The following is a 17,340-nucleotide window of genomic DNA, read 5'->3' on the forward strand; positions in this document are numbered from 1 at the left end:
AGGCGGAGTTTGTAATGAGCTTAGATGGAGCCACCGCACTCAAGCCTGGGTGACAGAGCAAGACTCTGTCTCAAAAAAAAAGTAAATAAATAAACGTTTGCATTTTTAATTTGTAGTTTATGGGCTGTTTTCACATATTTATTCTTCATTTGCATTTCCCTTTTATTACTTAGCCTTCATATTCATAGATCATTTTTATGGTAGTGTAATCTTCTTATAAATGTGTAAGAGATAATTAAATGAAGTCAACAAACCATTTCTTTCATATACTTAACAAATGTGTTTTCTAAGTGTGTTTTTACTTGTTTTTTTCTAAAAGCAAGATTTTAAATTTGTCTAGAGTAAAATTTGGCAGTCATTTCTTTTGTGGCCACTGCCTTTGATGGCTTGGTATTCTTACCTGGAGATTAGGCAAGAAATTTTTTTTATATTTTCTCTAGAATCCTGCTGGTTTACTGTTAAAAATGTTAAGCCAAAAGTCTACATGACATTTATGTGTTATAGGGTGTATGTGCTAGACAGATAATCCTCTCTCCCACCAACACCTCTAGTTTCCTGACATGATTTCCCCCTCTTACCCAGAAATTTCATCTTTTTCATAGTCTAATTTTTTTTTTTAGACGGAGTTTTCCTCTTGTTACCCAGGCTGGAGTCCAATGGCGTGATCTCAGCTCACCGCAACCTCCGCCTCCCGGGTTCAAGCGATTCTCCTGCCTCAGCCTTCCTGAGTAGCTGGGATTACGGGCATGCACCACCATGCCCAGCTCATTTTGTATTTTTAGTAGAGATGGGGTTTCTCCATGTTGGTCAGGCTAGTCTCAAACTCCCGACCTCAGATGATCCACCTGCCTCGGCCTCCCAAAGTGCTGGGATTACAGACGTGAGCCACTGTGCCCAGCTTTTTTTTTTTTTTTGACAGAGTCTCGCTCTGTCACCGAGGCTGCAGTGCAGTGGCACGATCTCGGCTCACTGCAAACTCCACCTCCCGGGTTCATGCCGTTCTCCTGCCTCAGCCTCCTGAGAAGCTGGGACTACAGACACTTGCCACCACGCCCGGCAATTTTTTTTTGTATTTCAGTAGACGTGGGGTTTCACCGTGTTAGCCAAGATGGTCTCAATCTCCTGATCTCATGATCTGCCTGCCTCAGCCTCGCAAAGTGCTGGGACAGGCTGGAGTGCAGTGGCACGATCATAGCTCACTACAGCCTTGACCACTCAGACTCACGTGATCCTCCTACCTCAGCTCCCTGAGTAGCTGGGACTACAGGTGTGCACCACCATGCCCAGCTAATTTTTTCTAGTGTTTCTGTGTTTGTTTTGCTTTTTAGAGAGGGGGTTATACTGTGTTGCCCAGGATGGTCTCAAACTCCTGGTCTCAAGTGAATCTGCTGCCTTGGCTTCCCAAAGAACTCGGATTACAGGCCTGAGCCACCGTGCCTGGCTGGAGCTTACTATTTTAAAGTTATTATTATCATCAGCAGCAGAAAAAAAACAATTGATATAAAAGTATATTGACCTACACATCATCTTAACCATGGGATCAAAGTTAATCTTGCCAAAAATGGGCATGTGGGATAAACAGTCACAGTGGATGCTGCAGCTCCCAAAACAACAGCCACAATATCAGGAGCAGGACCTGCATTGTCAGCTATCCCACCCCTATCCCACAGTCACCACCCCCGTCCCTAGGGTTGGGAAGAAGGAGTGGCAGTAACTGCAGCAACGGCTGAACTAAAGAGGTCACCTACTGGTATTTTGTGCATGGGATTTGTAAGGAAGGAGATAACTGTCGCTACTTGCACTCCCTCTCTGACAGTCCACATGGCGTAGTGGGCACGTATTTTCAGCGAGGGTGCTGTGTTTGTGGAGGCCGCTGCAGATGTGAACTCAGCAAGCCACTGAAACGGAAAGAAGCAATTGCTACAGATCTAACTACAAAATCATCCCTTGCTGCTTCCTCAAGTCTCTCATTCATAGTTGGACCGCTTGTTGAAACAAATACAGGCGAAGCTGAGTCCAATTCAAACTTTGCAACTGTAGGAGTGTGTTCAGAGGACTGGTGGATACTGTTGAGTTTGTTCCCAGGAAACTCTACTGCAGCCGTACTGCCCTTTTCTGCAGTGACCAAGGGAGAATCAGAGAAAGAGCAAACAGCTGTGATAACAAAGAAGCCGCTTTGCCCCTAGGCTGCAGTGGGAGAGAAGGAAATGGGTAGAACTGTGTGTATCTCCACAGAGAGTCGTGATCATGTAAGCTGCAGGTCCTATCTCCAATGGATGCTGTCCAGAGACCACAGCATATAAAAATCTTGCCCTGAGGCCCATGAGAAGGAAATAGAGCTCTCACTGGCTATGCAGTGCAGCAAGGATACGGTGTGTGGGATCTGCATGAAGGTGGCCTGTGAGAAAGCCAGCACTGGTGAGCGTGGCTTTGGGATCCTCTCCAGCTGCAGCCACACCTACTGTCTCAAGTGTATTCACAAGTGGAAGGGCACTAAGCTATTTGAGAGCAAGATCGTAGTGTCCTACCCAGAATGCCGGATCACATCTAGCTTTGTCATTCCCAGTGAGTACCAGGTGGGAGAAAGAAGAGAAGCAGAAACTCATCCAGAAAGTCAAGGAGGCAATGAGCAGCCAGGCGTGCAGCGATTTTGATGAAGGACGGGGGAGCTGCCTATCTTGGGGGATGTGTTTTTACAAGCAGGTATTCCCTGATGGCCATAGAAAGGATACACAGAGACAGACAAGCAGATACTGGGCCCAGTGAAGGAACCACTTCTAGGAGTTCATTGAGGAAAGAGAGAACAATGACCCCTTTGACAACAATGAAGAAGAGATTGTCACCTTTGAGCTGGGTGAGATGTTGCTTATGCTCGTGGCAGATGGGGACGATGAACTGACAGACTTTGAAAATGAGTGGGACTTGTTCCATGTTGATTTGGAAGATTTTTATGACTTGGCTCAATAGCCACCTTGTGTGGCATGTGGACTGGCCTGCTGACCTCAGCAGCAGTCCCCTGTGGCAGTGTGACAGTGCCCGTGTTTCTCTCCTAGGCAGGCCTGTCAACTCCAGGTGCTGTCTTAATTTTTACCCAGGGCCTGTCTTCTCAATCTATGACCTTTCCCCAAGAAGTGTGTTACTTTCTCTGTGGAAAAAAGATTCAAAAATAAATCCTGAAGTTAGTGTTTTGTAACATGAATTTAACAGTCAGTTCACGTAGATGTGTTGTGTCATCTGTTTTCAGCCAGATTGTATTTATGGACTCCGCACCCTCATTTTGAGGACCCTAGGTTCAAAAGCAAAAGCAGTGGCCCTGCTTTCCGGTCCAAGGATAGGAGCAATGGCTGAAGGGATGTGCGCTTGTAGAATCTTCTGCTCCAACACAGGGTGTGGATCCTTGAGGTTTCTGCTGAAATCTGCACATCTATGTTTTTATATCTGTTCCCTACCCTGTGATTCCCACCCTGTCCACTTGCTCTGTGATTTTGGTCTCTTGCTTAATTGTACACAAGTAATACACCTGGGTAACCAGAACCAGGTGCGAATGTGTTGAGATTTCTATTATGTGTTTTGTTTGTTGTTTGTTTTAGATGGAGTGTCTCTCTGCCACCCAGGCTCCCAGGCTGGAGAACAGTCACACGATCTTGGCTCACGGCAACCTCCCCATCCCAGGTTCAAGCAATTCTCCTGCCTCAGCCTCTCGGGTAGTTGGGACTACAGGCATGCACCACCACGCCGGGCTAATTTTTTTTTTTTTTTNTGTGATTTTGGTCTCTTGCTTAATTGTACACAAGTAATACACCTGGGTAAACAGAACCAGGTGCGAATGTGTTGAGATTTCTATTATGTGTTTTGTTTGTTGTTTGTTTTAGATGGAGTGTCTCTCTGCCACCCAGGCTCCCAGGCTGGAGAACAGTCACACGATCTTGGCTCACGGCAACCTCCCCATCCCAGGTTCAAGCAATTCTCCTGCCTCAGCCTCTCGGGTAGTTGGGACTACAGGCATGCACCACCACGCCGGGCTAATTTTTTTTTTTTTTTTTTTTTTTTTTGAGACGGAGTCTTGCTCTGTCGCCCAGGCTGGAGTGCAATGGCGGGATCTCAGCTCACTACAAGCTCCGCCTCCCGGGTTTACGCCGTTCTCCTGCCTCAGCCTCCCGAGTAGCTGGGACTACAGGTGCCTGCTACCTTGCCCAGCTAGTTTTTTGTATTTTTTAGTAGAGACGGGGTTTCACCGTGTTAGCCAGGATGGTCTCGATCGCCTGACCTCGTGATCCACCGGTCTCGGCCTCCCAAAGTGCTGGGATTACAGGCTTGAGCCACCGCGCCCGGCTGCCTGGCTAATTTTTGTATTTTTGGTAGAGACAGAGTTTCACCATGTTGGCCAGACTGGTCTTGAACTCCTGATCTCAGCTGATCCTCGCACCTCGACCTCCCAAAGTGCTGGCAATACAGGTATGAGCCACCGTGCCCAGCCCTACCATGTTTTGTATGATAGGAAAGTTGAGAAAGAATGCAAATAAAAGATAGAGGGGCATAAAATCAATGGAGAGTTGAAAGTTGACTCCCAAGAGCTTGGTGTGTGTGAGTGTGAGTATGTGATAAGCTTCTCATCCCTGCATAGATGCAGTATTCTTAGCCTCAGTAGAGAAACTTGATTTAGTGGTTTAAGCCTTGTGTGGCAGATAGATTTTAAAGGACAAAGCAATGCTAGCTCTGTCTACATAAATAAAGAAATGGCTTAGCCATACAGTTGAAACTATCTGGTTATCCTACATATTAACACAAACTGGGGCTTGGATACAAAATTGTATTTACTGTTTACAATCTAGGCTTTCTAGTCCAGGCACTTTTTGAAAAACCTTTGTCCCCATTTGAGATGTTTTGTTACTGAGTTTTTTGTGTTTGTTTTTGTGGGTATTTGCCTAATTCCACCTCTGAGCTTTCAGGTAGACAGATGTGATTCAAAACTACATTCTAAGGTGTTTACTGTAGTGGAGTAATTGGTCTACAGTAATAAGTCATACTTTTCTGCTAAAGGGGAGGAGATGGTAATCCCTGAGACAAGCTAAGTTATTAAAAGAATGTCTATTAGAAATTTTGCCTTTGTGCTTTGTTGCTCTGTTTCCTGAAAATAACTTGGACCTGCTCCTGGTCTACCACTTGGTTCCTTGGATCCCACTCGTTCTTTAACTTTAAGCAAAAAACAAGTAATTGTTGCTGTTTGGCTTTGAAGGGAAGGTGAGGGTTAAAGAAAGACACAGAGAGAGAGGGGGGCTCAACAGCAACACAGGTTTATTGCAGAAACCTGCAGAGATGGGGGGTCAGCTTAAAGCCAGAGTCTGACCGCTTACAGGCTGGGGTACTTATAGGTATGGGCAGGAGGGGTCTGGGCCATCTGACTTGCTGCCCAGCAGGATATTGGTAAGATGTACCTATGGTCAAGCAGTTTGGCCCTCTTTCCAGTGGGATGTGATAAGATGTTCCTTGGACCTTTGTCCAGCAGGATATGATAGGGATGTCTCTTCAGTTGGGCCCTTGCCCGTCAGGGTATGATAAGAATATTTCTCATGACCTGAACCCCCATGAAATGTTTCACTTTGACCAAGGTCTGCGAAATGGCAGGAGGCTTACAAAATGGTGCAGTTTGGACTAACAGTTGCCAAAGTCTCTTGTATTTGGCAGCCGCCCTTTTGTAAAAAGCACATTTCCCAGGTAAAACAAAAAATCATTTTTACAGATGATGCTTTTCAGTATCTGTTATGGAGTATGACCACAATATACCAATTTAATATTGGAAAATGCCTGTTCTTCATGGGTATAGATAATTTCATAGCAGGTATTCAGAAGAGTATTTTGTAATTCTTCTAACTATGTTTTATTAAATTCTTTATTTTTCTATTACGTTTTAGTCTTGCACTTCTTAGTTTCAATTTATTTATGTTATTCATTAAATAAGCTTTTCATTATTTACCATTACTTCATACGGTGTCATGCCCTTTTTTTTTTTTTTTTTTTTTTTTTGAGACGGAGTCTCACTCTGTTGCCCAGGCTAGCATGCAGTGGTGTGCTCTCGGCTCACTGCAAGCTCTGCCTTCTGGATTCACGCCATTCTTCTGCCTCAGCCTCCCCAGTAGTGGGGACTACAGGCACCCGCCACCATGCCCGGCTAATTTTTTGCATTTTTAGTAGAGACAGAGTTTCTCCATGTTAGCCAGGATGGTCTTGATCTCCTGACCTCGTGATCCGCCCACCTCGACCTCCCAAAGTGCTGGGATTACAGGCCTGAGCCACCGCGCCCGCCTGGTGTCATGCTTTAGCAGTTATTCACATGAAGTAAAATTATGCCATAAATATGCATTTGTGTAATATCCATTTCTTAGTAAAAAGACATGCATCTGTCTACTGCCAATTGGTGTGTGTTTTGGTTTGCTGGTGGAAAAAATACTCTTTCAGAGCTCTTCCAAGGTTACGTAGTGTTGAGTGGCTTGTTCCTAGGGTGTTTGAAGATAGGCTTCCCTTTAAATAATTTGAAAAGTAATCATCCTTTATTTAAAATTGTACTCACTTTGTATTCCTATACGTGTGTAAACTTTGAGAACTTTTTATCTCTTCAGCATGTGTTAATTTTAGCGTAAAAGTCATCATCCAACTTGAGTCAATACAAAGTCTATGGTACTTTTGTATCGTTCAGCTACCTGTGCTAGATTTGTGATCAAGGAATTGTTACCAAAAGGGTAGATTAATAAAGGAGAGTTGTGCCAAAAATTTTTTTTACCAGAAGTGGGATAAACCGACATTATCTCACTGACCTAGCATGATATACCAAGAAGAACACAACATTCCTTATATAGGATTCCTGCCAAGAAATGTGTAACCGAATCGCATTATGAGGAAACTTTCTGTCTGAAGAGACCACCAAACAGGCTTTGTGTGAGCAACAAGGCTGTTTATTTCACCAGCGTACAGGCGGGCTGAGTCCGAGAAGAGTCAGTGAAGGGAGATAGGAGTGGGGCTGTTTTATAGGATTTGGGTAGGTAGAGGAAAATTACAGTCAAAGGGCGTTGTTCTCTGGTGGGCAGGGGTAGGGGTCATGAGGTGCTCAGGGAAGCTTTTGAGCCAGGATGAGCCAGGAAAAGGAATTTCACAAGGTGATGTCATCGGTTAAGGCAGGAACAGGTCATTTTTACATTTTTTGTGATTCTTCAGTTACTTCAGGCCATCTGAATATGTACGTGCAGGTCACAGGGGATTTGATGGCTTATCTTGGGCTCAGAGCCCTGACAGAAACAATCAGACAAACCCAAATAAAGGAACATTCTTCAAAACAACCGATGCGTCCTCTTCAAAATTAACAATGTCTTGAAAGACAGAGAAAGGCCAAGGAACTAGATTAAAGTGGTCTAAATGATATGGCAACTCTATGTAAAAATGATCCTCAATGGAACCCTGGATCAGAAAAAAAAGTATAAAGGATATTATTAGAACAATGGGTAAAATTTGAATATGACCTAGATTTTAGATAATAATATATCTAAATTCTTGAATTTGATAATTGTGGTTATGTTTAAACAATTTTGATAATTGTGGTTATGTTTTTAAAACTGCCCTTGTTTTAGGAGATATATGCTAAAGTTTTAGGGGTGACAGTTCATATTTGTAACTTACGCTCAAATAGTGATGAGGATGAGAAGAGAGACAGAAGGTGGGGAGGCAGATTATTTGCTGTTGGTGAATCTGAGTAAATGGTTTACAGATGATCACTCAGAATAAATCATCCCTGAAACTTTTCTGTAAGTTTAAAATATTTCAAAGTAAAAAGTGTAAAAGGGTAAGAAAATTATTAACAACATGTTCAATGAAAAGACCCAAATAGCTCATTGAGATTTTGGGGTCCCATTTCAATATCACCTAACATTGACCATGGTCATCTCTGGAAAGGGAGATTCTGAGTGTGCTTCTTAGATGAAATTTTCCTTTCATTTATGTGTATTTGCCATTACGTGAGATTTTTACTTTTGAAATCCAGTTTCAGGTGGAGGTAATATTTGCTTTCTGGGGAGAAAGCTTGCTGGTCGTGGTTATTAATCTTTTACTTATTGCTTTGCTTTATTTTCTATAAATATTCCACTATGTTGCTTTGCTTTCATTAATTTTGTTTTCGGATGTGCAGTTGACAAACACCTTTCCTTCTCATGGTACCTTTGCATCTAAAGTGACACTGATTATACGTGGAGCGCGTTCAAATCCCCTACCTGGTGGGTTATGAGGAAGGGAACTAGGGCTCCAAACAAAAGTAGAGGTGACTTTGGACCACAAATCCCCCAACTCGCCAAATAAGCCAGAAACTTTTCAGAAGTTCCCTAAGGAAGGGGGCGCGGAGACTTGTGGGAAACGGAGTCTGGAATTTGATGGATCGCCCCAGGAGCGCCCCGGGAACCGGTCCTTGGCAGCCCCGTCTGCGCATGTGCAGTTCTTCCTCTTTGTTCCTTACTCCTGTCCCGGATCGGCGTCGAGCCTCCGCGTCTACGCGTAGCTTAGCAACCAGGTACTGCATTAAGGATGTGCTCCGCGGGCGAGAGGCTAGCTTGGAGGGTTGCTTTGCGGGGCTTAAGGTAGGTTTGTGTTCACAGCCTGTGGAAGCAAAACTTTGCGCAAATCCTACTGGATTAAGACCCCATGGCATTTGTTCCCGAGTCTGCCCTGTATCTGTCGGTCTAGAAAGCAAGTGACGGAGGAGGAGGTCCGCTGCAGATCTGCTGGTTCCACGAAGATAAGCGCTGAGGGAGCAGGTTTCCTGAGCAGAATAAAGGGCTCCAGGAAAAGGCATTCACATGTTAAAGAGCTGTTTCCAAAAGCGCCACTAATTCGCAGGTGCCCTGGGCAACCATTATCAGCTGGTCAAACCCACGACTCCAGCGGGGGTGAGAACAATTCTTACAACGTTCACTTTATGCTATACTATCATTCCTACCTTAGCAAGCCCATTGCAGAGTCTGAGTTTGAAAGTAAGACGAGTTCACATCCTAACTCTGTCACTGGATCTCCATGAACGCAGTGATGAACCTAACCTCTAAGACTCAGTTTCCCCATCTGTAAAATGAAGTGATTTCTAAAACCTGCCTCAGGGTCGTTCTGAGTGTTGAATAAGAGAGCACCTCTAAAGCACTCCGCACAGGTCGTGGCATTTTCTAAGCACTCTGGAAATGTGGCCCACCTTTCCCACTGTTCTTTTCATGCGGTGTATCATTTGATTCTCAAAGACCCCCTGTAAAGTCGGTGTTACCCACCCAATTTTAACTGAGAAGAAAACCAAGACTCTGGAGGTGAAGCCACATGGCTAGCAAGTGAAGGATCTGGGATGCAAGCCCCAGTTTTATTTCCAAATCGCATGCTTCACAGCACTTAGCAGCGTTGCATGTCTCTATGGGCCAACCGGAGTGTGTAAGGACTGCGCCTTCCCTTAAGGCTCTTGGAGATTTCTTGGTGTGTCTGCAGAACCCTGGGGATACTGTGTAACTGAGGCCTCTGGGAACCTCCAAGTCCATCTGTCTGTGCCCTCTGCAGTTCTCAGGTTCCCAAGGGAGATTTGCAGGCAGTGGTTCTCAGACTCGCATGTATCAGCATCACCTGGAGGGCCTGTTAAACCCCACCCCACGACTGCGCCCCACCCCCAGCGTTTCTGATTCAGTGGGTCTGGGGATAGGCCCAAGAATTTGCCTTTCTGTAGTTCCTAGGTGATACTGATGCTGCCAGTCCGGGTGAGGAAAGAGAGAGACCCTCTCATATTGTTTTATACTCAGTACCTGTTTTAAGAAAAAAACAATCAAGTAAAACCAAAGACAGGCAGCCCGGTGCCAGTCCGGGAACCAGGCCCGGTCTGCCTGGCCTGAACCCAGTAGTTAAAAATCAACTCATGACTTGAAAACCGATGTTCCTGACATTGTATAGAAGAACACTGTGAAACTCCCAGCCCTGTTCTGCTTCTCTCTGACCACCGGTGCATGCAGCCCCTGTCACATACCCCCTGCTTGCTCAAATCAATCACGACCCTTTCATGTGAAATCTTTAGTGCTGTGAGCCCTTAAAAGGGACAGAAATTGTGCACTCGGGGAGCTCGGATTTTAAGGCAGTAGCTTGCCGATGCTCCCAGCTGAATAAAGCCCTTCCTTCTACAACTCAGTGTCTGAGGGGTTTTGTCTGTGGCTGGTCCTGCTAGTCCTGCTACACGGGGTCCACACTGAAAGCCGCTGTTGCAGGAGATGGTGAACTCGAAGAGAGAGGTGGAAGTCGGCTGAAGGTCCCAGTTATCGTTATCTGCATTTATTTCCCTTTCCCCCAGCCAGGGTCACCCTACTCCTGTGAGAAGGGGACGCCAGAAGCAGGAATCTCACCTGGGAGGTCCCCACCCTCTGATGAAACGCACACAGTTGCACCAAGGACGTCCGGGAAACAGGCAAGTCTAAGCCCTTGCTCTTGAAGCAATTCCCGATTCTTCTGCCCTGAATAACTCAGCATCTCCGAGGTTGCCAAGAACCGTCGGTCAGTGAAGGTGTGGGCCAGCTGTCACAGGACAGAGGTGAGCTGGGCTGAGGATGGTGGGCAGGAGGCCAGCTGTGAAGGGGGAAGAACTCCCGGGTGAGGACCTGGTGCACAGACTGACAGGGAAGATACTATTGCCACTCCTCTCAGAAACTCCTCGTGTGCCGCTAATTCTTCAACCCCTCTTCCTAGATTCTGCAGAGCCCTCAAACCCTGCCCATCTCCACATCTGGAATTTAGGGGCATGCTACCCACTACCTACTCTTGACTTTATAGGAGTACGGGGAAGCTTTTCAGGGGTTATGTAATTGTGTCTTATTTTAAAAGTGAAAAATATTAACACAGTGCTTAAGTGCATGGCTTCTGGGGCCGGACTGCCTGGGTTCAAAGCCCAGCTCCACTGTATTGCTCAGTCTTCCCCTCGCTTTCCTCTTTTATGAAATGGAAGTCATAATAGTAGCTATGCTTGGCTTTACTTTAAAGATTAAATTAAGGAAGACATGCAAAGTACTTAAAACAAGTCCTGTTATATAGTAACTACTATACAAGTATTGTCAGTGTCTTTTTTTTTTTTTTTTGGAGACTGAGTCTCGAAGTGTCGCCTGGGCTGGAGTGAAATGGCACGATCTCAGCTCACTGCAACCTCCACCTCCCAGGTTCAAGCAATTCTCCTGCCTCAGCCTCCCAGGTAGCTGGGATTACAGGCGTATGCCACCATGCCTGGCTAATTTTTTGTTTTTTTAGTAGAGACAGGGTTTTACTATGTTGGGCAAACTGGTCTCAAACTCGACCTCGTGATCTGCCCATCTGGGCCTCCCTATGTGTTGGGATTACAGGCGTGAGCCACCACACCCGGCCAGTATTTTAATATTATTATAACTAGATTAATATAATCTAGGCTCGCATTGTATGTTAGTGGCAGAACCAAAAAAGAACCCAGGCCCCATGACTGCCAGGCCATTGTCCACCTGTCTCGGTTAAGTCGAAACAAGTTTCTTAGTTAAAATATATATATATATTCGGAGACACTGAAACCAAAGGAGAACAAACCTTTTTCTTTTTAAAGTAGACTCCCTTAAAGCACATTTATTTTGTTGTCAGAGGTTCCTGTTAATTCTTCAACCTCCAAGAATTAAAATATACGTAGAAAAGTAGATGAGCACACCTTTGTAAGTTTTTGCTGTGTCATTTTTTATGCTTTTTATTATGGAAATATTGAAAACATAGAAAAGTCAAATGATATAATGACTCCCAGGTACTTGTCACAGCTCCAGCATATGGACAATTTTATTTCTTCTATATACCACTCCCCCAACACACACCCACACCCACTCTCTCTCTCTCTCTCTCACACACACACACACACGCATACACTTTCCCCATTACTACCTGCCTCTACTGGATTATTGTAAAGTAAAATATCAATCAATCAGACAACAGACAATTTAGCCTGTAATATGTGTGGTAATAGGACTGATGGCGTGACATCTCATCCTTTGTTGTAACATGATTGTTCAACCAGGTCTTTTTAGTTGGATTTCGTGTGGTTTATATTTGTCTGCTGTTAAATCCAAGGAGGTTTGTAAGAAACAAATATTTACTTTCCCCAGTGAAAACCCTGATTCTGTTAGCTTCCAGTGGTTATACCAGGGTTATAAGAGTCCCCTGTGCAAACTTCTACCTCCCACTTCTGAAGGATCAAGAGAAATTTTCACATAGTTCAGCAATTTGCCAGCAGTTGTCTGTGGATTTCTAGGCATGTGCTATGAGGACCTTCAAAGTGGAGCATATTTCTCATGACTACTTTGCTCCTTCTCCCTCCTATAGCTCCACCTTCACATTTCTCTAAACTTTTTCAGGAGCAGAAGAAAATGAACACATCCCTGGTAAATTATTTACTTATTCGATTTTTCCAGTGAAACTTAAGAGCTACTTTGCCTTTTAGTAACCATGCTTTTTTGATCATTTTTTTCTTTGTTTTTTTACTTCCTGACTTTTTTCCTGCATTATTTTACTTTCTTTTTCTCTCTTCCAGTGGTTTTGAAAGTCTGCATTTTATTTTATTTTATTTTATTTTATTTTATTTTATTTTTTTTTTTTTTTGAGACGGAGTCTCGCTCGGTCGCCCAGGCTGGAGTGCAGTGGCCGGATCTCAGCTCACTGCAAGCTCCGCCTCCCGGGTTTACGCCATTCTCCCGCCTCAGCCTCCCAAGTAGCTGGGACTACAGGCACCCACCACCTCGCCCGGCTAGTTTTTTGTATTTGTTAGTAGAGACGAGGTTTCACCATGTTCGCCAGGATGGTCTCGATCTCCTGACCTCGTGATCCGCCCGTCTCGGCCTCCCAAAGTGCTGGGATTACAGGCTGGAGCCACCGCGCCCGGCCTATTTTTATTCTATAATTGATTATCATTGATTACCGTTGATGTGTTTAACATATTTTTCTATCAACATCAGAATTTTTTTCATCGTTAGTATACCTAAACAAGATACACTCTTCTGTCTTCTCAGGTTTTGTGGAAATCATTTCAATGCTTTTCTTTTTCATCTTCTTTTTATATGATAAATATTTTTTTGAATCCTCTGCTAATTATTGCATCATGCCTTCCAGCTACTAGAACATTAATAATTTGTATTAGAATATATATTTTCTGTTTTTTTTTGTTTTGTTTTGTTTTCTTTTGTTTTTGAGATGGAGTTTCGCTCTTGTTGCCCAGACTGAAGTGCAATGGCACAACCTCGGCTCACTGTAACCTCTACATCCCGGGTTCAAGCGATTCTCCTGCTTCAGCCTCCCAAGTAGCTGGGATTATAGGCATGCGCCACCATGTCTAGCTAATTTTTTGTATTTTTAGTAAAGACGGGGGTTTCTCCATGTTGGTCAGGCTGTTCTTGAACTCCTGACCTCAGGTGATTTGCCTGCCTCGACCTCCCAAATGTTAGGATTATAGGCGTGAGCCACCATGCCCAGAATTCTGGTCATTTTTCTTGTTCCGAGTTTGAAGATAGAGTGGCAAAATTGTAACAGTCGGTCAGCTTTACTATTACCTACAATTTAGGTCTGCATATTATGTTCCAGTCACTGTTAAATTCCTTACTTGGATTAGCTCATGTAATTCTGGCAACCATATTATGAATTAGGTACTTTTATTTCACCCTATTTACTGAGGGCACAAAGATTTCAGTGACTTCTTTGGGTTTTTATTTTCTTTTAAGATGGACACTTACTCTGTCACCCAGGCAGGAGTGCAGTGGAGTGATCTCGGCTCACTGCAACCTCTGCCTCCCAGATTCAAGCAATTCTCCTGCCTCAGCTTCCCAAGTAGCTGGGATTATAGTTACCTGCCACCATGCCTGGCTAATTTTTATATTTTTAATAGAGATGGGGTTTCACCACATTGGCCAGGCTGGTCTCAAACTCCTGGCCTCAAGCGATTCGCCCGCCTCGGCCTCCCAAAGTGCTGGGATTACAGGTATGAGCCCCGCCCCTGGTCCGAAGATTCATCTTTATACTAGCTCTCTCTCCTAAGCTCCAAGACCTTATTATATGCAGCTGTTACCTGGACATGTCCGCCTGGATGTTTCACACATACCTTAAGTATAACATGTCCCAGGTGTCTCTCTCTCTATCTCTCTCCCCCGCCTCTCCACAATTCTTTCTCCTGTTGTGGCAATCCTAGTGTGTGGTGCCAGCATCAGCCCAGCTGCTCTCATGATAACCTGAGAACAATGCTCCATTTGCTTTTCACTAGTTAATTCCATGTAGAATTAGTTCAGGCTTCTCAATCCCCACTGCTACTACATGAAGACGGGTGGTCACCTCTCACACCAGTCTACTATCTTCCTCTCGAATTTCCCTTTAAAACTGAGTTTCCTGTAGTCCCAGCACTTTGGGAGGCTGAGATGGGTGGATCACAAGGTGAAGAGATCAAGACCATCCTGGCCAACATGGTGAAACCCCGTCTCTACTAAAGATACAAAAAAATTAGCTGGGCATGGTGGTGCATGCCAACAGTCTCAGCTACTCGGGAGGCTGAGGCAGGAGAATTGCTTGAACCCATAGGCAGTGGTTGCAGTAAGCTGAGATCGTGCCACTGCACTCGAGCCTGGCGACAAAGCGCAACTCTGTCAAAAACAAACACACAACAAAAAACTGAGCTTCCTGACCTTGACCATTGACACTTTGGGCCAGGTAATTCGTTGTTGTAGGGGCTGCCCTGTGCACTGTAGGATGTTTAGCCGCATCTCTGGCCTCTACTCACTAGATCCCAACCCCACCCCTCTCAGTCATGACAACAAAACTTGCTTCCAGACATTGCCAGATGCTCCCGGGGAGGCAAAATTGCCACTAATTGACAACCACTGCCTTAAAGCATTCTCCATTCTGCCCCTGGAGCATTACTTTCAAATTGTAAATCTAGTTACATTACTTATTTGTATGTCCCCATTGTCCATGGAAGTGATATAAGTAAAGGTGTATATACTCTAGAGAACTGCACAAGACAATCAGATTGTGCATGGAAAGAAAGTATTGGAATATCCATTTAAATTTGTTTTGTATCTAAAAAAACTAAGTAAGTTGTTAAGCTTTACTTTTGGTGAATGGCTGAGAGTTGTGTACATATATAATTTACAAACACACTGAGGGATGCTCAGGGATTTTTACTAATGGGTGACTAAATACTTTGGAGGCCACTGGTCTATAGGAGAAAGTCTAAAATCCCTCTGACCACACAGCACCTCTATTGTTCTTTATCTCCGAAGTCCCCAACCTTATTCTTCTAACCCACCTTACTACCTTGTAATTCCTTTCATTTGAGGTGTGTGTTCATGATCTGCACCTTGGCTTATGCTGTTGCCCTGTGTTCACATAAAACTCACTGCTTGTGTACAATCAAATGTTACTCTCCTTGATGAAGAATGACCTGAGAATTAATTTTTTTCCCTCTTTGTGACCTCCTTCTACCTTGACCACCCATTTTTTCGTGGCTTCCATAATTCATTGTTGCATGTGTATGTCTGTATAGAAAGTCTCTTCATCAGTCTAAAGAGTCTTAAAAACAGGACCAGCGTCTTCTTTGCCTTGGTCTCCTCTGCAACTAGAACAGTTCCAGACATGTAGAGGAAACTCCAATTGTTTTATGAATTAATAAGTGGATTTGTAAATAAGCATAAAGGCCTAGTGTTTTTATTATGATTTCTGTTTCCTCCATAAAATATAACTGAAGGAAGGTACATGTCAGATAGCCTTTGTAACACTTCCTTGTAAACTTTTAACAGTGAACATGGTAGGGATTAGTTCCCATACATATTTTCCATGGCATTGAGTCTTGGGAACTTCAGATGGAGAAGGATTGGACTGTTACAGGGCTCAGTGCTGTTCGAGGATGTATCTGTGGACTTCACCCAGAAGGAGTGGCAGCTCCTGAACCCTGCCCAGAGGGTCCTGTACAGGGATGTGATGCTGGAGAACTACAGGCACCTGGTGTCAATGGGTAAGCCCAGCTTCCCCCATGCAACTCCCAACAGCATGCATTTCCTATCTTAGGAAGCAAATTATTGTAGAGAATGATGAATTTCATGTTTGAGATTTGGGAGTCAAGACTCTTTGAGGGTACTTTGAAGAATATTGTATTCTTACTTCCCTGGTGAAAGGGTCTACTTTGATGAAGCACATTGGGACACCATTATTGTGTAGCTTCTAGAGCTTCTCCATTCTTGTTCTTCTTCAGAAAGCCTGAACCCTAAGCAATTTTTCCAAGTCTCCTGTTATTTCCCATAACAGGGCACTGTGTTACCAAACCTGAGCTGATAGTCAAGTTGAAGTAGGGAGAAGAATCATGGATATTAAAGAGAGAACCACCAAGTCAGAGCCACTCAGGTGAGTTGAGGTCAGGTAGAAAGAAGCTGGGGAAATTAGATCCCAGGTGGTCAGTCCAGATGTTGGTATCTTTGAAATATATTTTAGAAATCTCTTTTAGAGGCTCCAGGCTTTTAAAAGCAACAGAAGAAAGATGACCACCATATCTTAGATATCAAACCTCCAAATATTCTCATATGCAAAGGTTTTTTGTTTTTCTGTCTGACTTTTAGGAAGAGACTTTCTTGTTTTTTATAGAATCCAGTTGCTGTCTTCCTCATCCTAGACCTTTATGTCTGTTTTTCTCTCTGTCCAACAATGGCCATTGTTCACCTTCTCTGTGGTGTCAAACACTCTGTAAACATGCATTTGTTCATGCATTCCTTTATTTGACAAATATTTATTCGGGACCTGCTACGTACCAGTCACATTCTAAGCACAGGGGATACAGAAGCAACATCTCTACTCCTATCAGTAGATCCAATCAGCAAATGAATACATATTAAGCCAGGTAGTGATCAACATGCTGAAAAAGTCAGATGAAAAAGATACAGACTCCTAGAGAGTATTGTTTTAGCAAGAGGAGACAGGGGAGGCCTCTTTGTGGAGGTGAACATTTGAGCAGGAACAGTGGAATAGAGTTTTCAATGAAGGGATGGACTGAGCCATGGATTTTCAGAGAGCTTTCAAGGCCAGGGGAATAACAGGTGCCAAGATTCTGAGAAAAGAGTGTGTTTGTAGTAATTAGAGAACAGCAAGGAAGTCAGTGGGACCAGAGGGCATCCAGCGAGGAGAAAGAAGCAGATAAGGTCAGAGAGTTAGCTGGAGGGAAAGCTCTATAAGCCGAGTAAGACTTTCAGTTTCACTGAGTGAGATAATAGGTAAGAGAATATGGCAAAGGCTATACCTTTTTTGTTGGTTGTTTTTGTTTGTTGGTTT

The 17,340-nt window shown here is 44.0% G+C and overlaps 1 pseudogene; it reads left to right on the forward strand.

Annotated features, from left to right (window-relative positions):
• The first annotated feature begins 1,733 nt into the window (after positions 1-1,733).
• On the forward strand, positions 1,734-2,967 carry LOC108533400 (E3 ubiquitin-protein ligase makorin-1 pseudogene; annotated as a pseudogene).
• Positions 2,968-17,340: the final 14,373 nt, after the last annotated feature.

This window comes from Rhinopithecus bieti, unplaced genomic scaffold, assembly GCF_001698545.2.
Source record: "Rhinopithecus bieti isolate Rb0 unplaced genomic scaffold, ASM169854v2 scaffold_10347, whole genome shotgun sequence".
In the NCBI taxonomy this organism is placed as follows: Eukaryota; Metazoa; Chordata; class Mammalia; order Primates; family Cercopithecidae; genus Rhinopithecus; species Rhinopithecus bieti.